Source organism: Channa argus, chromosome 11, assembly GCF_033026475.1.
Source record: "Channa argus isolate prfri chromosome 11, Channa argus male v1.0, whole genome shotgun sequence".
Classification (NCBI taxonomy): Eukaryota; Metazoa; Chordata; class Actinopteri; order Anabantiformes; family Channidae; genus Channa; species Channa argus.
In genome coordinates this window covers 22,920,020-22,942,015 of record NC_090207.1, presented here as the reverse complement: position 1 = coordinate 22,942,015, position 21,996 = coordinate 22,920,020, and the positions used below count along the sequence as shown (strand labels likewise).

Genomic DNA, 21,996 nt, shown 5'->3' with positions numbered 1-21,996 from the left:
TCAAACTGAACACTTCACTCTGCGTGCAAGATCCATAGCACAATGACTTAAGAATGAAAAAACTCATTTAAAGCGGGGGCTATTTTGAGCAAAACAGAAAGAAGTCATTTTATTCTGTAAGAATAAAGACAGGCTTGACTGCTTGACTGCCTGGGAGTCAATGTCACTCTTTTCAAGAATAACCCCTAGCTTTCATCACTTTCTGAAACTCTGTCAGGCCCAGTGTGGATTCAAGAGGACAGTGAGCAAAATCAAAGAACTGCAAATTAATTTTCAGCTGCAAGAAAAGTATCAGGGTGAAGCAGGTTAAGTGAAAAGTCATACAGTAGTTTGTTCATGTTGAGTTAAGGGAAACATTCGGTTCCAGAGACAGAGATAAAGTCAAATCTGCATCAGTTACCGGGATAACTTACTCTGTGAACCTGGCAGGTTTTCTTCAACCAAACTAGAGTTTTCCTCTGTCTCCTTTCTTCTGGGTCTGAAGACAAGAAGTTCAGTTTCTTTAGTTATTTGTTCATATTGAAGCACAGATCTGTACCATATTAGCTGTCCAGATATCACAAATGTTCGTGTTTCTACACAAATGTGAAATGTTGTACTCCATATAGCACAGGGAGCACCACCCATTGCTGTGCAGGGCTTCAGGGATGCAGGGCTGCCCTTCTTAAGGCAGGTGTCTCTAACTTGAAATCTCTTCATTTTAGCCTGGCAAGACTGATGTATGCACACTGCAGAAGCTTTTTTTTTTGGGATGCATGAATGGTTGTGTTAACTCTCGGTCTTCAGGTAGGCCTGGTTATAAATTAGCATTTTTATAAAAGTTTAATATTTTTTTATATTATTCACCAATTTTCAACTTGCTTCCTATGGCTTTAGGCTGTAAAATGAACATTAATCGTTTTAAACGTCCCTCTGACACCCCTACTTCAAAATATTTCTCTGCTCCTAGCTGAAAAACGTACATCACCCAGATGAGTTTTTTTATCATTAGGAGATCTGATGATGTTTCGAGTAGCTTTGGAAAAGTCCAGAAGTTACAAACCCCATAGTATGAGTGACGAGATGACAATCTGAACTGAAGGTTACTTTAAGTGATGTCACCTCGAGGCGTTTGAGCTAGAAGCAGAGACATATTTTACTGTATGCAAGTCAACTTATACTTTCTCCCTATAACTTAGTGCCAATCTGCTCTTCTGCTTATGCTGAAGTGACCTATTGAGAAATATTTTAAATTATGTGTATATGATGATGTAACCTGGGTCACAAAGTAAGATGACTCTGTATGAGGAATCTGGTAAACAAATACTGAAAAGTTGAATAAACTAACAGCATGGAATTATTACAAAGTTCCTACAGACTCCAGTCAGACACACTGTTTTGCTTTAACAAGGGTTATTGTTGTAATTGTTGTGACACCCTGGCTCTGTTGATAGACATGAGTGTCCCTTTTTGTTGATGAGAACAGCAAGCTTCTGGGCTGTATTCATCAGCCAGATTGTTTGATTTGAATGTATTACAGGACTGCAGCATCAAGATGATTTGCTACACTGCTGACAACCTCGATGTTGTACATGTTGGAATTGTCAGGAAATGCCAACCCATGTTGAGAGCAAAAACTCAAATCATGTGTTGGCTCACGGAGTGTCTGAAGTACATTTTACGCTAAGCACAGAGTATGAAGACTCCTGTGTAAAATACTGGCTCACAGAGACTCACAAGACCCTGGCAACGCAAACGCACAATGCTGGCACGATGCCTAAAAGACATTTTCTCTGGCAGCGAGCATTTATAAGGGAAGGTCTAAATGGGACTAGTTTTGCATATAATTTGGTGTATATATGAACCAACGTTTAAGAGAAAAAGGCTGCAGGCTGTGTCACCTGTCATGAGAGACACATCACCAGGATGGAAGAGGTTGATAGATTTGAGATATATATATAATTTGTGACAGCGGTGTTGCAGAAGCATGAAAACACTGTACCCAATCATACGAAAAATGATAGTTATAAACATATCATCCTTGTTGAGTTATCATCTAGGAAATTTATTTCACATCATTTTTTTTTTTAATTTTCCGACATCAAGAAGCAGACAAATTTAATATCAATTTATGATTCAGCTCATTGATATCATCTATTGAAACAGTGGGTGGCTGATTAGTTGTAATGGCAAACAATATTAGTTTGACCTCCAATAAGTACAACCAAATATCCATGTGTTAGGCCATTAAAGTAGAGTAAATGATTGGTTTTGGTCTGTATTGATTTTAGTATCTTCAAACCTTAGTCTCGAGGCGTTTTTTAATTTGGAATGTGTGATATGACCGCTTTATATTCATACATTTTAATTAGCAATGCCCACAACATTATATGGGGACACGTTTCCATTGGATTCATGAACATTGCTTTGTGTAAACTCTTTTTCAAACGAGACTACGATTAGAAATGTGGACAGAGTAAACTATGGTGCTCTAATGGTCAACGCTAATATTCAGTATTCTCTATCCACTTAATCTTTTCTGCTTTTATTTGATCTTGTTTGTGTTTTGTTGAATTATTTAAGTAAACTAATCTGTGAAGCACTTTGGTGAACAATTGTTGCTGTCAGATGTGCTCTAGAAATAAATGACTTTGCTTGTACTGTATGATACCGGCAGCTTTCGGTCACAGAGACAGGTCCTGATGTTTGGTTTCCTGCTGAACAAAAAGTACAAATAACAGAGGCATGTGAAAAAGAAAAACCCTCCCCTACAGGGGGACTGGCTGTTCAGACAATAGGATAATCATCAAATCAGCCCAGCGTGATGGCTTTCAATTAGGCTTTCCCTTCATGCTGGTGATGTCTGAAAAACAAACAATTGCCAACAGTGTCTGCACACAGTTTATATCATGTGATTGTGTAGGATGGAATTTGACAGAGCTGCTGAGTAAAGAAATTAAATTATAGGAGATATTACGCTATGGCCCCTTACACTGTGTCCATTCAAAGAGGGTCTCCACACCCATCCTCCCTGTTCTGTATGAAAGGTAACAAACTTCACTTGTGTTAAGTTGTCAGAATGAGTTTTTTAATATTGTAGAGTTAAAGAAACAGGTGAGTTTTCAAAGATGTCTCTAATCCCTATTTTACAATATTTTTGAGTCTATGAGAAATAAGCAAGTAAATAGTCACATTTACTTGAAAAATTGAATGAATTGTTTTCCTTTTTGGGGAAACGTCCTCCATACATGAACCAGTTATGTTATTACAGGCTTGATTAAGAGCGTGGACAAGATTGGGATGGTAGAGTGAATGGTAGAGTGAAAAGACCAGATTGAGTGTAATTCAGGTTCCACTGCCTGGGCTGCATCTTTTGTGTTGTGGGGAGACTGGTACAGAATAGTCCAAGTCTTGACAGCCAAATTAGGATGGTCTCAATCTGTCAATTTAATATGAGTTGGTCGGAACCTACTGTCCCTGGGGTTGTATTAGAGGGGGAGTCAGGTGATACCCTGTGGCCTCTCATGTTCCTCATATGGCTCCAATCATCATGATATTTGTGGAATCAATTCCACAAATATCACATATTCACGGAACACTCTTTATTCCTGACATTGCATCTAATCCTACAGTTTACACATGACAGTGACTGACATGTTACTGTTGTCCAATTGGAACATGTATCTGACTATATATTCAACTTAAATTGTGGAACTAAGCAAAATTCTTTAACAGTCCATAACCTCCCATTGCAACATTTATCTAGTGATAGACAGTGAACCCCTGCTGACAGGTCTGCTGACTGATTGTACTTGTTGATCGCTGCCTTGTGGTCTGCTGCACTTTCAGGGTCCTGGACTCTGCGGGTTTCACCAGGTCAATTGTTGTAATTCAACCCCCTATTCTTCAAATCCTCTGCTGCCTCTGTTTTTTTGTAGACCATCATCCCATTGCCCAAAAATGAGCTTGGCTGGTGGTGGAGTTTAAAATGAGTCCTCTTTTTATTGAGAATCTTTTAAATCTATGTAACCTCTCTCCTCTTTGTTAGCATCTCTGTTGGGAAGTAGACCCTCATTTTGCGGTCGTAAATCTTTTACCAGTCCGAGATCAATGCCATGCTCCAAGAAGCATATGACCACAACCTGGGTTGTGCTCATTCAGATGGATAAACCTTCCAGTTTCCGTCCGCGCGTCTGCGTGTGTGTGACACATGGTTCCCTGCCTGGTGTTCGAGAACACAAACAACAGTATGAACTGGCCTGCATGAATCTAACACATTGTCCATGTCTGGACCTGGAGGAGCTAAAAGCCCTGCTGTAGACTCCATTGCCCATAATCCCACGGACCACAATTTATTATATATTTCTTTAACAACAATTTTTCATCATCTTCCGGTTTAAGATGGGCTTCATCAGTGCAACAAACAAGCCTCATATCAAGACCAAACTACAAGTACCTTCTCTCATGTTATATGAGCACTGATGCTTGTTGACAGCAACATAGTCCTTTCCTAAAAGTACATCTGTAAAGTCCAGCAGTGGGGGCACTGGGACTTGCGGACAGGTTCCAGGATGTCTTCAGTATATACACACCTGGAGGTCACACCTTATTCACAAAAATGACCTCAGTCTAAGTGCTGCTAATTGGACTGCTCCAGTATCCTGATTATCAGCATCTGTGTGGAAACTCCTCGTTTGTCATTCTGACAGGGAAGTTCACTCTGGGTGTTTTCTAGATCACCTCTGTGACAACAGAGTGACCCAACAGATCAATCATGCAGATTCCTGCAGTATGGTCAATGCATCTAAATGCATTTTCATAGAAAAAAAAATTAGGTACATATCAAATAGACATCTATCGTTGGAACCAAATTGCTTAGTAAAATGGCTTTGTTAATGCAACTTGATTATAAAGTGAGCCTTACTTTTCATCTGCAACATTCAGTTTGTGGTCAAACTGCAGCCATTTTTGCTGCATCGCCTGTTAGACTTGAAGTCTAGGCACATAGTCTAGGCTATCTAGGCTTCAAATGCCCACTGCTTCTTTTATCGGTGTTGAAAGATTCTCATTTGTATGAAACTAATTTTCAGTTGAACATCCTCATTAATGAAGTTGACCAACACTTCTGTAGGGTTCTGCTGTCTGCCCAGACCACAAGCCTGCTGTACAGTAGCTGCATAATTTTCTGAATTTGACAACTCTTGTTTAACTTGTATCTTTCTTGTACAGCCTTTGGATGTAGCCTTTGGATTGGAAAAATAAGTGCATGATGACTGTTCATCATGCACTTACTAGTGCAAATATAATCTCAAATAAACATAACTTTTTACAACATGCCATTATTTATTTAACAAAAATTAAGATGAAAAATTAAATTAAAAACGTGGATAATTCTATCTACCCCCTTACTGCTTCCACAACTTTAAGAGGGGAAGTTGCAGCGAGGTGCTGCTAATAATCAGCCCCTGATTAATTGATTCTCAGAAGGTCTACAAACCTCTATAAAAGCTGAACTTTTTGCAGTTTTCTGGTCTGGAGCATTCAGGTGTGTCTGCTGAGAGGAAAAGACACAGGCAATGATCTTAGAGAGGTAATTGTTGCTGCAGATCAATCTGGAAAGTCTATCTGGAGTTTTTCCACATTCCATTTTTCACAAATAGAAATCATTCAAGACAGTTATCATCCTTCGACAACGATCTTCCTAGGAGTAGGCATCCCAGGACATTTACCGCAAGGTCAGAAAGTACAATGCTCAGGAAAAAAAAGAAAAAAAAAAAGAGCAACATCTTAGAGCCTACAGGCCTCACTCAGCATGTTAAATATTGAAGTCCATGACCACACATTTAGAAGAAGAGTGCAGTTTGTTTGCAAGGGTTGCCAAGTCTTTTCTCTCTAAAAAGAACCTGAAAGCGCGACTGAGGCTAAAAAAACCTCATCTGAACCACCACTAGACTTCAGACTGAAACAATGTCCTATGGACAGAGGAGACCAAAGTGGCATTGTTTGGCCTTAATGCCCATTGCCATTTTTGGTGAAAACCAAACAGCATTTCAGCACCTTCTACTCCACTGTCAAGCATGGAGGTGGAGGGGTGATGATTTAGGCTCGTTTTGCAGCCACAGGACCACATCCTCTTGTCTGTTGCCTCGGGCTATTCACCAAAAGCCTCCCCCTTCTTTGTTCAAAAGAGTCCAGAGCTTGTTGAGCTACAGAATTCTGCTGATTGTGTTTAGGTTGTCACATTATACGCTCTGTACTTGAAGACTAACTGTTCATTCTTTAGCATCTAGTCTATGTTTCGCTGTGTACATTGTTTCTTTTATTATTTACTGTCGCTTCATGGCAACTGAGGTTAGCTTCAGGGTTCTTGTGTTAAAATTACCATTCATCCCATCTATTCATACTTAGCCTTTTCATTGGAGAGGCACAGCCTTCACCGCCAACTTCCTACACGCCATTCAAGAGAGAGTCTATGAAGTCTGCACTTAGGCCGTCAACACGAGGTCACTGACTATCATGATATATAGTTTTAAAGAAGGCTGTGCATGCAGACAAGCAGGCAATCTGGTAGACTTGGTAAGCTATGCCAAGAAGAATAGGCTAAAATTACACATTAAAATAATGAAGCACAGTTTAAAGTAAATCCAAAGAGGTGGGAGGTTAAAAATGCAAAGGGACATACAAGGAAGAGACACTTTTTTAAAGTGGGATTGCAGGATTTCTCATTATTTTACAATAACTTTTTTATATACACTCTGACTACTTTTGTTAATTCTGATGAGATAGCATTTGTACTAGCTGAATGTGCATTAGATATTGTGTTGATTGAAAAAAAGTGTTCTTCTTTTTGCCATTTCACACAACCGGAATGCAAGGTTTTGCTCTCAACGGTGCTGTTTGACCATCAGCATGAGCTTCTTCACAGTTCAAAGATTTAGTGCCTTTCACTAGTATAATAATATGTACCCTTGTTAATTAGATGAAAAGCACTTGAAATGAATAATTTGGCCAAGACCTTCAGTGACCCTCCCAGCTAAATAAATGTTTAAAATCTTCTAAGGAACATTGCTTTTGTGCAGAGGCTACCAATAAAATGACTTTGGACAGCATCTGTGTATCCAACATATTAGGTCACCTTGTTTCTAATCCAGTAAAAAAAAAAAAAAAAAAGAAAAGAAAAGAAACTATGGCTGTCAACACTCCCACCGTAATGTGCGTGAGAGATAATTTGCACTAATTTTTTATAAACTCATAGCACAGCAGCAGCACTGCACTGCAACAGCGAAAGGGGAAGAGGCAGCTAAGGTGAAACACTCTGACTGAATACTGTTACTGGAATCTTATGCACAATAAAAGCTTTTTTTGAATCACTGGTCAAAAAAAGAAAAATGTCAGCTCTGCCCACCCTGCAGTCTCTAACCCACTGTAAGTATGTGTGTCAAACATAGTGGGTTTGTCAACTAATCAGAACAGTCCAGTTATTGATATTAAGTCTATTTTTCTTTGTTGTTTATCAATGAATTTTCACTCAGTCCTCAGTTTTTTTAGCTTCGCCAAGTCAGTAACACCACTACCATGTGTCCACTTCTATGTTGGTAAAAATATCAAAACCTGTACCTTTAGAAAAAATTTGCAGTTTACTAGTAGAGTCATAAGATTTGACATTTGAATCGATTGATAGGTCTAAAAACAGTCTTTAAAAACCTAAGTTACTTTTACTCAGAGAATGGCATGTACATTTATGATGATTAGAGAAACAATTCTTACATTACTTAAACCCAGAGTAGGAGCCAGTACAAAAGTGATATTTTGCTGATGGCATGTATACAGAAGTACTGTCCTTTCACCATCCTCTTTGGACAAACTCCATTTATCCACAGAAACACTGCTCTCTCCAACTACAACAATGATTTCAAAATATCCCATTAATGGCAGCAATACCATTTCTATTGTTGACTGTATAGTTTGGCATGTGTTACCACCAGCTGCAGTCTGGTGCTTTCTCTGCTCACCTCAGCATCATTTCATCAGTGTATTTTGGCTCAAACTGATTTGGTACATTTATCATGTAGAAATTAATCCTCCTCTGGTCAGAGCTCCCCACCACCTTCTACTCCTCATTATTGATTCCATATTCAATAGAACTTAAGGGGCATTTAGATATACATATACAACAGCCTGGACCAGTGACAGCTGCCTGTCTATTGTTAATGAAAGGCACACTTTGCTGCTGGGTACCCACTACAGCGCACTTCAGATTGAATTGAACTTCATGCAAATACTGCATGCTCAATGGCAGTAGGGAGAGTCTTGATTCTGGTGGAAATAAAGTCAGAGAGTCCATCATTCTAACCTCTTATCCTATTCAGGGTTGCAGGGAAGCTTGATCCTATCCCAACTGACATTAAGCGAGAAGTGGCGTACACCCTGGACAACTCTCCAGTCTACCTCAGGTTTAACACAGACACATACACAGACAGACAACCAGTCATACTTACATTCACACCGATGGACAATATCGAGTCACAAATTAACCTAACATGTCTAACCCAACTGACAGGCATTTGTGAATGCAGCCTAACAGCCAATTTGTTTGGCACAAACTACTTGAATTGTCTTTTAAATAAACAAAAGTTTGTTGCCATAGTGTTTAGTCAATTTCATAGTAGTCTGCACACATGGAGCGTGAAAACTTAGATACAGTATGTTTACGGTTTGTCATTTATATAGGTTTCATACATGCTCTGATGTACAATCACACTAAACTTTTTAGCTAAATATAAAGGGAACATGTGACTCTACATGTACAATGTACAGTATCATATCTTCATGTGGCCAGCTTTAATGGATGCTGCATGTTTATGTTGTAGGAGGGCTTTGCGTCTTAAATGGTAGGAGGAATGAAAAATCACGTATGGAGAAGTTCTATATGTTAAGTTCTGACGCATCCTGACTTTTATAACCCAAAAGTAATAGTTTTAATTTCAATTAAATCTCATGTAACAAGATGTTTTGCTGAAAACCTTCATGTCCTTCTTCAGTATTGAAATGCTATATTATATCAGCCAACAAGAGCAATTTTATAACAGCAATTTTTCACAACATCCACCATCTGTGGTTAGTACTGCAAGGTCATCGCAAGGGTGCGTAAACCTCAATAAAGCTTTTCATTACATTAGCCGTAAAAACCACTTTGTGTTTGATCATTACTAATGTTGGAAGTTGTTGGTTTTATTCATTCACAGTCACTTTAACAATGGCATATTTCAAGCCACTGAAGTGATTAAAGCAAGTGCATCATATAAACCTTTTAACTTATTCATGTTATCCGCAGTTGAGATTATGTTCCTTAGTCTTCACTGCCGAATCTGACTTTTTGAAACCCTCAAGATTGACTCACTGTAACTGTCCTGAGGGAATGGATGTGTAGTTCCACATACTCTCATTAGGACAGGACAATCTTCAGTGAAATTATTGCCAGTGTTTGGGTTGATTACCTTTTTAAACTCCCCCCCCCCATATTCTACTTGTTTGCCTTTCATAATGTACTAATTTGTCTGGTTCACTAATGAGAATTTTTAATTAGCTCTAATTTATTAAGTTTCGAATTATGTAATTAATTTGTGCAGTTCTCCTCTGATGAAGCCGTTTTATCTGAAAGTGTCAGATAACAGTCTGCAGATATCATTTTAGCAGCAGTTCAGATGTACTAGATAAAAGTACTAGTGATTGCAGGGAACACATGCTGCCAATCAATAGAAACTGTTGAAGGTAGAATAAGAAAACCAATGTATATTTTAAAAATGGATTTTGAAGCTTCCATTTAAAATTTCTAATCAAGTTACAGTAGTAACCTAGCAATTGTATAAACACCATGTACTAGCTTTTCAAAACACATTTCTTCACATCCAGACTCTCTAACCACATTAATCAACTTCTGACCAAAGAAGCTGAAAGATTTCTACACAGAACAATCGTTGAGGGAACTGTTCCATTTTTAAGAGGAATATTCAACACAATCCAAAGGAACTCTTTGCCCTTTTATCAGATTTTTGTTCTGATGACCATGGAGTACAGATCAAAAACTACATGACAGGCTCAAAATCAACTGGGCTTTTTCTGAATTTGGAGCCTTTAAATTAACAGAGTCAGATTCTTTAAAAATTAATATTCTAATAAATCTCATAACATCCTGTATGTGTCTTCTGACGCAAATGACATTTCTTCAACTTCCAGAGGGAGAGCTGGCATTAGTCTGTCTCAGGTTTGTGCCTTTAGGTGAACACTTTTGTGAGCTACCACTCTGAATATTAACAAGCACACTGCAGAAATGTGTTACACACAGGTCTGACAGTCACTTTCTCTCATTTTGTCAGTGTTTTCATAGAAATCTTCTGTAGAAGGTTTAAGAACAGTTCCCCTATTAACACTAACCAGTGGACTATGAAGCAATGCAGCTATGTGACATTTATTCTTTTTAAAGGCTTGTAAATTGTCCTCTTTAGACAGAAATCTCATACACACCATTAGCACTGTTTTAGTAATTTATGGTCATTTTACCAATTATATGAGCTCTGTCACGTGAAAGATGATAGAATCCAATGATATACCAATTAAACACACTCAGCATTGCAATATGAGACCTTTAAGGTTTAACCAAGTAAAAACCTTTAGAATTTTTTCTTAATTGTACGTTTTTAGAACTAAAAATTTACTGTTAAGGCTCTGTGAGGCTATGCATTAACAAAGTGTGGAGGTCATGAAGACGTTAACATTTTCTTTGTCATTAGCATAGCTTTAAGAAAAAACATCTGTACAGATTTTCACATTCCACAGAGAATGAAGCCTAATGTTGTTGGTCTTTATGCTGACCTCCCCTCAAGAGCCAACAGCAGGTAACATGTTTTGAGATCTCAACCTCTACCATCTGCATTAGAACGAACATTTATGAAGCCCTGGGGAGGTTAGCATTAACAGTGGCTTCAAAGGGTTTTGAGAGCCCTTCATTAGCCTTTTGCATACTTTGTATTGGAGATTTGAGGATATTTTTAAACAGCCATTTTTGCCCCAAAAGTTAAAGCCGTGACCTCAGGTCAAAGAGAAATCAAGTCTGTAAATGTATTGATATAAAACAAGACATTGCAGATAAGACATCAAAAAAATAGGGGATAAGGATTTATCTTTGCACATACATAGTGTAATACGTTAGTATAATCTTTGGTTTAATGCCATAATTACAGATGTATATCTGTGTTCCCAGATTATAGTCTATTTTAACAAGCTCACACAGTACAAGCATACCATTATAATTATTTTTGCATCGGATTTGACAGCTCAGGTGTTTTGGACAAAGATTGTTGCACAGTAATATGAAATAGGTTTTATCAGTGAATTCATATGAATTTATTACTGATTATGACAGTGACATTTGCTTTTAGTGAAATTTTGTTTTGCCTGAACTGTACGTTTGTGTTTCTCAGACGTGGATAAAATTGTTGAAGCACTCAACAGTTTCAATAACTTGAAACTGAAAAGAAAAGCTAGTGGGTTTGATTTTGCTGAATGTTTTTAATAATACAATAAAAGGCCAAATCAAACAGCAGGGCTACTTTTACCAATTTAAATAGGATGAATGATTCTAAAATTTATGTTTTTCTAACAAATTTGTCTAGGCCTTTTGAATTTATTTTTATTTATTTTTTATTAATTTTTTTTATCAAAACTCAAAAGCAAAGTCAGATATTCTTTACTTAAGTTTATTTTCTGCCATTCACTGGAAATTCAGCCAACCAACAATTAATTTTAAAGTTAAAAATCAGAAGTTTTAGATTTTGAGACACCTTGTCATGAAATGGCCTCTTTTTTTTTTTTAAACAGCTACAGCATCTTAGCACAGCCAGAGTTACGCAATAATCACTCCGTTCGCAGCAGTACAAAACCGATTCCCCAGCAGAGAAAGACATTTGCAAAGTGCTTGAACAAACCACACATTCAGTGGCATTCCATCACTAAACGTATGAATTCTGTCCAAGCCATTTTCACAGTTGTAAAATATTTGTTAGTAGTGGGACTGTCTGTGGATGTATATAGCTACTGGATTCCAGGTAGGACATAACGGTACGATCACACACAGAGCACCAGGAATATTCAAATAATCTTGTTCACTGATTGTAGGAGGTTGACAGGTGTAGCTTAATGTAGTCAGTGGATGACTATAATTGTGCTTCTTTTTGCAAGATAAACAAAGTGTATACATGTAGGCTATAGGTTTAAAATGATATATTTTAAGTCAAATAAATTAAGTCAATTATGTATGAACAATATGTAACAATCAACATAAATATCGTGTGAAACTAAAGCGAAACTCACAGTTTACACAGACAAACTGCCATCTGAATGAGAAGCCCAACTTTCTGCTACTGTGCTGAGGGGAAAAGAGGTTCACACCTGAACTGAGTCCTGTATTTAAAGCCTCTCATCAGACCAGGCTCCTCCTAATTCCTCCAGCTTTGCCCTTCAAAACAACAGTAGGAAACAATTTTTGCCTTTATGTGTGATGGTCTTTATCCTATATGGTAGGTGAAATGGTCTCAGTCTATCAAGAATGTAGCCAAGGAGCTGAAGCGAAAGTAAGTTTTCATCCCCCCTACATTAAATTTTAATGTAATCCAGCTCTGAATCCACATATTTAACCAGAATCTTAACAAATCGACAGGTTGTTGGTTTAAAAATGTGTCATCTTTCAGCTGATTCCTTTACAAGTCACTACAGGAGATCTGTTTACACCTCTCAGTCCTCCGCGACTTTCCCTGCCAGACTGAGTGTGTTTAATAACTTTTTTATTCATCAATTGTAAAAAATATATATTACAGAGCTTCATGAATTAGTTAATGTCAAATGAGCCTTTTATTGCATTACCAGTTACAGGACAGAGGGTGACCCTGACTGTAAGCTGAGGCCAACAAGTTATCTCTCAAAAATAATACAAGTTCCTAGGATAACGTGTTGAATGATAAACATTTAAACAATGTAATAAGTCCTATGCAGCCTCCAAATAAAACAATCACCCCTCTGCCCTGACCCTAATAAGCAGACTGTAGACACAAACAGGAGGTGCTTTCAGGGGCCCCACAAATAAATAAATGACTAAGTCTGTCTTATTTCATTAACTGCATTCCCTTTATCTAGTTTTAAGATATTATATTACTATAGGTCATATGACAAATTCAAAGGGTTCCATTGTAAGGGTTCTACACATTAGCAGCATCACACTCAATGTTTAATATTATTTACCATGACTACACAGTGCTTAATAATATTATACGGTGGCTCACACAGGTGTCCACCTAAAGGACACCTGTGTAGATTGGATGGATTAGAACAATTGGGTGAACACCACTTATTTTTTGTAGCAGGTGTTGATGGCGTGAAGCAGCAAACCATTTGACATTTGTGTTACAGATGTCCAGATACAAAGCATCATTATCAGACCCACTCTGGGCAAATTTCAAAGGAAATACAACTGATGCAACTGCAATTCTTTATTGCCCTGTGTTTGAGTGGGTTAAGGCTCTGAGCTCTTCAGAAACACAGCCAACGTATGCTCTGCACAGGTCCCACAATGCCTCCCTGACACACTGACTGCCTGGTCACGCTACTTTCTTCATGTCCACAACCAGCAGCAAGCAAGAAGTCCACTTACATCGAGAGGAGAAGAAATATCTATTTTCTAGGATATTATTCATGATTTGCAGGTGTCAGGGAGATTCTATTGATTTGTTGGAGAAGTGGGATGTCTGGGACTAGCACATTTCTGTGGTTGAAAATGTTAATTTTCAACATCTTATGTGGCAAGACCAACCAAATATGGCAACATGGAGGTGTCAAGTTTGGGCTGCACTGCAAACAACATCATGCTGGGTTGCTCATAAAGGGCACAGGCCCTTTCAAACATTTACTCCATTCACTCCCCAGGGCTTCCTAATCCTGTAATATACAGATGCAGCATTTACACCCTAAAAAATGCTAAACTCTACTGCCTCAAAGCCAGTTTTCATCTTGTTCATGAAAATTGCCATAATGAGCAGTGTGTGAGTTTAGTAAGTGAAGAGGGGGAGCACAAGCTGACCACACATCGTATATTAACATGAAAAGCTAAAACATTGAGATCATTAAAAAAAAAAATTGACCCTTTTTATAAAGCACAGTATTTCCGAAACCTTATTGAACTGGTTTCTTTCTTTGAACAGATACTAAACCCTGGGGCTGCCCAGTAATGTCCTGATGGGGCATTGACAAAAGCCTCTTGCAGAGGATTTTACTGAGAAAGGAGCTATTCTGTAGTGCACAGCTATAAGCTCTATATTATTATAAAACACATTTAGATGCAAATGATTTCACAAAAACTTTATTACAGGAAACATCAGTAACCTCACAACATCTTATGATTTCAATCTCAGTGAGACTTGTCTGTGACGGTAGATAATACTATATTTTCTCCACATGTACAACAGCAGGATATTTTATATTTTTTAACTATATACATTCCTTTGTCACTGTCGACTCAGGTTAGTGAGAGAAACAAAAACTTATTTAATGGTTGAGTCTAATAAGATGTACGTATGCATGCATGCAGTTCCAAACCCCCACCCCTTTTATTCTTAAAATTTTCAGGCTTGAATCTGAATGTGGATGGCACACGTGAGAACAAGCTCTACCATTTGTATTGTGGTTTATAAATGGCAGAAAGCTTTAAGTAGCTCAAAGCTCATATTAGTGACTAAGCACCAAAAGCAAAAAGAATTTTTTCAGTAGTGGGCTGAAAAATGGAAAATCTGCTAAATTGAATTAAGCTTGGTTTAGATTATATGTAAACGTAGAGAATAAAAAATGTTTGAGACACAAAAAAGGTAAAGAATCTTTATTTCTTATTTCTATTAAAAGTGTATAAACCTTTGAAAATCTCTACATAAACATCTGTTGAAACCTTGTAGACATTTTGGCTGAGGCTGAACGACCCCTCTACCACCAGTATCAGTCTAATAGTCTGTTCAGCATCTGTACAGTATGGGGCAGGTCCCTTTTTAACATTAGACTGATACAATGCAAATGTTTTATATTTTCAGATATAATCATCAACATTTTCCTGATTAGGATCTTTTTTCTAGCTGTGCTTAAATAACACAAACAACTCACTCATTGCAGTTTTATAGGGACATATACTTTTCAGGGATACTGGATTAAAGGTACCTTTCTGTAGCTCAGTATTGCTAACAATAGACATTTGGGTAATGGTACTTTGTTTGCAAAAAAAAGTGGCATCATGCAATCATTGGATGTCTCTGCAAGTTTGGTGGAGCACAACCTTTTTTTTTTTTTTTTATTATTTTTAAATTTACAAGCAGATGGTTAATTGACATGATCAAAAACATCAATGCTCATCTGTGAAAGATAGTGTAGGTAATGTCATGGCTTGGGCTACATGGCAATATGAACTCAGAAGTCTACAGAAACATTTTGTCTGCCAATTTAAAGATGCAACCAAACTGATCGGGAGATCCTTCATCACACAGCAAGATAATGACCCACAACATACTGCTAAAACAACACAGAGGTTCATCAAGGATAAAGGTTTTAACCTGGTCAAGTCAATCTCCAGATTTCTCCAGCGATGAGCGCATCACAAAAGAAGAATGCAAAAGTTTGCAGTTCAAGTTATTGCAAGCAAAGGATTTGTAACTAAATATTCAGTCTTATTCACTTTAATCTATTTTAAGTCTATCTCCTCAACACTCAAACAAAAGGTGCCATCTTCTAAGTTGTGAATCAGATCCAGAGATAACTGGAAATAAAAAGCTGAAATGTTGATCTCTTGTCTCATTCATCTTTCGATGTCAAACCCAAATGTTTTCAGTCTACAACAAAAATGAAGGAATTGACCTCAAAGTATATATATTTAAAGCAAATCATTTTAAAGCAAACATAGAGTAAATAAACCTTAATATTAGGTTGCACATCTCTCAGTGCTTCTGTCAGCAGTTGCTTTCATTTAATATCCCATGTCTTTTGGTCAGGACACCTGTGATTTAATTCCTTCTCAGGACATCCCAAATTGTTGTACTGGCTATTTTCAATGTTTGTGCAATGCCTCAGATTTTTTCTCAAATTCAAAATAGCTTTTCTCCCATAGATGGCTCCATGTTGAATTCTTAACAACGAATACAGTCTTCACAGGTAAAACCCAAGGCTAAAACTAAGTCATTTATTGATTTAGTGATTGAACAATCAATCTCACAGGACAGACCGGGGCAACAAGAATACTCTGTCAGTCACATGTTCCAGTACCTTTCCTAACCTAAAGTGTGGGTGATCTTAAACAGAAGATGCTGTGCTTGATGTTTTGCAATGTATTTCAATGTAAATACCAGGTAAGAAAGACTGAAATTCACAACTTTTGAGCTTCAACCCAAGTGTCTTCAATGCACAGCAAACAAATGAATAGACCTCATCTTTCCAGTACTTTTGGTGGGGACTGTATTCAAGCTATTTTGCAACCAGAGAAACTGCTTTAAAAAAATGACTAAAATGTTAGTTCTCTTGACAAATGACCTGTATGTGTCATCAGTTTCTGATCTGTATTCAAATCAGAGTAAGTGTGACATCCTCAACCTACTAAAAAACTGTACATGAGGTTTTGAGGATGCATGCTTAAAAAAAAAAAAAAAACGAGAGATGAGATGTGAGATCCAGTCTGTAGTCTCACTACTTTCTCAGGAGAGACATATCAATCAAGCATGAGACTGCAAGGATTATCAATGCACAAAATACTTTTTTTTTTTTAAAGGCCAGAATAGTTTATGATCCAACTATCAACAATCTTGCAGTAGATCCAAGCATTGTTTAGCTTGGACCTCCATTTACTATTCTGTCTTTAACACTCAATTACCATCAAGATTTTACTATTCAAAGTCAAAAGACTAGATGTTTCCCACCTGAATCAAAGACCTTTGGTAAGTGATTAGGTAAAAGCTCATGCTCTGTTTGCAGCTGTTGGCATTTGCCATAAACGGGTGAGGTGCTGCTAGCTGCACACTTGATTAAAGCTTCTTGTGTAATTGTGGACAAAACAGCCTCTTATCTCAAACAAAAAGACTGTTTTCTACTGTTTATGTTGTGCTTAGAATTTAAGGGGAGATGCTGCTGCTTATCTGTAGCACTGAAGCAGCTGAACGCACAATGACAGCACTGCTTTGCATCCCCCCTCCCCCCAACATGCATAACACTATTAACTTAATTATAAGGATACTTTTTTACTCCCTCTTTTTAAATAATATAACCATGCTTCATGAAACCATGTTAAAATATTACATTAAAGAAATGAGGAAAAGCCATTTATTCTCCAACTCCCGATGATAAAGCCAAAGTCTCAATCAAATCAATACTCTTTTCAACAATAAAAAAAATAAATAAATAAAATAAAATAAATGCACCTAATTTCGATAGTTCACTGAATTTCCCCAAATTTCTTTATTTATTTGAGAGAAAATGGGGGGGACATGGTGGATTTGACCAAAAGCTGCAACTTTAATGTTTTTTTTAAAAAAAACTTTTATTTAACTGTCTTGAACGCGCCGCGTCCTTTAAAACAAAACACTGATTTCTTTCTGGCAATAAGATCAAAGCCCAGTTACTGTAAGTCCACATACTGTGGATGAGAAAGACGTTGCATAAAAAGCCAAATATGTATCTGAAACATAAAAATGACCTACCTCTGTGCTTTTCAAAGCGCCTTAACTCGCAGACGTCAAGAGCCGCGTGTTGAGAATCAGAGAATGAAGAAGCCACAGGTGCTCCGCGTCCTCCACGCTGGTCCAGAAACCGACTTGGAATATTCACACGAACAGTTAAAAATGGCGTTAAAAGTCTGGATTTAAAGTGTGAAGTTTCCGGTATAGAAGCGACTGTGCTCTACCACAGAGTCGCCGCTCTGTCTGCGCGTACGGAGGAGAGCGCTCATGGCGCGTGGAGGCGCGCGCTATGTAACCTAATTAGTGTCCACAGAGGAGCACGAGACGTGATCGTGACTTCAGACAGAGGTACAATTCCAATAACGTCTACACATTTCATAATTTCTTTTCATATAGTCAATATATAGAGCGGTATTTAAAAAAATAATAATTCTATTTTGACTTGTATTTCACGTAACCAGTGAACATCTGGTCATGTAATAAATGGTTAGTTTTGAGCAAAATCTTAATTACACAGGTGAACGCAATCAGCTGACAAATTAGAACCACCTGCAACATCCGTGTTTTTCAAGCCAGGGGTTTGTTCGCTGCTGTGGCTGCATCTGTCAGCTTTCCTTCATTTCTTTAAATATGTAACTCAAATCATTTGTTTGTTTTTGATTTGGACTCAACTACCTCGAGTCAACAAACTCCAACAAAACATTGTTATTTTATGAACAAAAACTCCATCTTCTATTTCAGGCTAGATAAACTGTGACACATACAAAGATCCTAAAACAGAATTCTACCTCACTAATGTAGAAAAAAGCAGAGCCCTTAAACCATAATATAGACTGTGTGAGGGTGTGTATCAGGACCCAAGTGAGGAGACAGCCAAAGATAAAATGTACAGCTTCATTTTCTCCCTGGAGCGACAGCTGATCTGATCTGTTTCTATAGCTAAAGTAAAGTATCTGAACAAGACTGTGCACACAAGGATCTCTGCCTTAATTCTGCTTAACATAAGGTTCAACACATTTACTACACTGTAGTCTATTTGGAAAAACAAAAAATAAATCAAGAGAACAAAGATTTCTGATCCCAAGTAAAACATTTTTGAGTGAGCCCCACTAACTAGCCAAAACTGGTGCAAATTTATGGACTATGTATTGTGTTACATTTTGCCCATTCATGAAAAGCCAGACGCATAATCTGGACACACACAGGACTTGGAGTGTTGCAAATAAAGTATTGAGCATTGATCTCTGTGGTCTATTGTACCTGCTGAATTAACTAACACTGACAAAAGTGAGATGCTCATCTAAGAAAAAACCCAAATACTGTCAACATATAACAACACATTTTAACCAAGTTCAAACTATATCATTACTTCCCAACACTGATTTCTGCCTAAAATGCACTACTTGGGTTTTGTCCTACTTTGCTATTAATCTCCAATCAACCCCAATATTAAGCATTTTCTGCAAATCTTCTTCTTCTTAAGAAGAATCATTATGACGTTAAGTCATAATGAGCATGTCATCTGCCTTAACCATCAACTTACACAATTTCTTTGACATGCCAAATAATTTACATATACTAAATGAGTCCCAAACTGTTTTTATCTAATTTTTTAGAAAACAGGCAACTGGTGCTCAATATAAAGACTTACTAGCTTTATAAAACTTTCCATCAGCTCCTGAGGATAAAAGTCTATGCTGGAGACCTCTATTTACCCAGCTTTCTGAAAATCAATAAAAAACACAAATGATAATTTGTTTTCTCCTTCTTGCTCTAACAATTGAATATATAATTGAATAAATAACAAATAAATAACAATGATATATATATATATCTTTGTAGAGCAATTTGAAAAGGAAGTTTAAAACTCTCCATGGAACAAAAGGAAAACACAAAGAAATGTAGGTAAATATAATTCCCTTAATTGCATCGATGTCCCTTGTTTCTTTTGCGTGTGTCTTAGTCCCTCCCAATAAAGACCATTGGAGTCATTCAAGGAAAAGATACAAAGAGAGTGGAAATGTGCTATTAGAGACATGAGACGTCCTTTTTTCAAAACCGTCAGGCTCAGCTGGATCAACAGTGCATCAGACTTTGAAGTTACTGTGGTCAATTTAGTTTTACTGATGTCTGTATTTGTACAAAAACACACTGTCCAAATAATAATTAGGACTCATAGGTCCCACTGTCTGCACAGTGTGTTTTGTCTTTATAAGCCTGTAAGTTTGAATATAAACATTTGCTGATTTTTTAAAAGCTGCCTTCTGTATTTCACTGTTTAACAACAGCGGTGTGTTAATTTATTCAATAAACTGATCATTTGTTTGTACATTTATTGGTTTTCTGTTTGTAAATTAATTTTTTAAGAGGATTTGATTATTAATTTGGAGAAATGCATCATTAGATCAGATGTGAATAACATAAATACATTGCAGTCCTACATTTATGCTAAACAGGATTGTTCAGTCTCTGGAAATTATGAAAACAACTAAAATAGCATATTTGCTGAAAGACATCCGACTCTTGTCATGTCAATAACAGTGATATTCATACTAGGAAATAGCAGATACTAAAGAGAAACCCAGTGTAAGTTTCTGATTGCTCTTGGCTATATATCAATAGATAGACAGTTAACACAGATCTAAGACTTGAACCAGATGGTGGATCTAAAATGACATAAAATAAAAATTTGGGTCCCCCATTGCTTCTGTTTTATTTACGATTTGTATATGTCAGTATGAAACTGCTGGTGATGTGCTGCAGTTTCCTACAGTGTCAGTCTGATCAGCTGCAGCGTCGTGCGAAACACTTCTGTAAAGGATGCTCTCGAGTATCATTGCTGATCTTTTCCCAAACATCAACCTTCAATCCTAAACATGGAGACTGGAGCAATTTATGGGCGCCGGAGGAAGAAGAAGTTTTAAAAATAGGGACATGAGATCCACTGATGGTAAAAGATCTGTAAAAAAAGGTCAGGAAGCATTTTGATAAGACAGAAAAGCACACATTTGTTCTTTGGCATCAATACGTGTGATGTTCTTTGGCACCTTTGAAAATCCAGCAGGCTGCATTTTGTACTAATTGTTTTGGGGTTTTTTTCTTGTTTGGTTTTCCTTGCAGCAGACAGTGAGGAGTGCGTTATAGCAATCAAGGTGAGACAACAAGAAGGCATGAATAACAGTTTCCAAGTGACAGAAACAACTTGATTTCTGAGATTGTTATGAAGAGAATTCACCAATTGAGTTTTTTTTTACTAATGTCAAATCGATTTCCCCATTACCACGTAAATTTGTGGGAATAATAACCAAGCGTTTCTGTGATTTCAGGAGTCACAATCTGCAACAGTTAACGGACACTGGATGTGATTCATTTTGTAATGTCGTCGAGACATTTTAATAAAATTCTTATTAAAATTGATCTGGCTATTGTCTACATAAACACGGCCAACCACATTCTCAAAGTGTTTAACTAACAATGCAAGTTTAAAAGTAAAATCAGTTGGAATTCAGCTCTGGTTTTTATAATAAAGGACACAAGTAGGAATACCGGGAATTACAGGTTTCAATATATTGAAAGATAAGGTCTGCAATTTTGTCCCGCAAAAGGCAAGGCAAAATAAATGCTGCTATTCTTGAGATATGGAAAATTCAATAGAAGAAAATTCAATAGAATGGAAAATTCAATACAGCACACAACACTGCACATAGCACAATAACTTACAGTAAAAGACCATAGTGATTCATAGTACACTGGCCAAATTTCTGTAAGAGTCGAGGTCCTCTTATGGAGGCACAGACTGGTCGTGTCATTGCAAACTTTGCACACAGTCAGTCCTGTACATAGTTTAAAAAGCGCCTCTGCTTACCAGACGATCTGTGAATCTTATCTGATTTTAGCTTTTTTTGTGTGTGTGACATATTCCCTTGTTGTCTGAGAACTATTATAAATACATCAGTGAGCCCAACCACTGCCCATCGTCACAAAAGATGTCGGTGTCTTTTTTCAAAAATGTGCTCCAGAAAATGAAAATGAGATTCACTTTTTAACATTTTTGAAATGAAGCTTGTGCACTAGTTTCAGCTTCTCGTGCTACTCATACTGTAGCAGAATACTGACATGAAAAATAACTCTCACATGTTTTAAGGCATTTATGTGAAGGTGTGTAATAGATGATCCCAATCTAACAGAAGTGTATCACAGAGACCAGCTGTGGCGTGGTGTCTGTTCCAGCTAATTCTGTCCATGCTACGTAAAGTGTCCCACATTCTGG

The 21,996-nt window shown here is 37.3% G+C and overlaps 1 protein-coding gene across 1 annotated transcript in view; it reads right to left on the bottom strand.

Annotated features, from left to right (window-relative positions):
* LOC137136646 (neuropeptide FF receptor 1-like) overlaps positions 1 to 17,954 on the bottom strand; it is a 30,596-nt gene extending 12,642 nt beyond the window's left edge. Inside the window, exon 1 of the mRNA XM_067522239.1 lies at positions 17,748 to 17,954. The gene's annotated coding sequence lies outside the window, so the exon portion shown is untranslated. The remainder of the gene's footprint in view (positions 1 to 17,747) is intronic.
* Between the last annotated feature and the right edge of the window lie 4,042 nt (positions 17,955 to 21,996).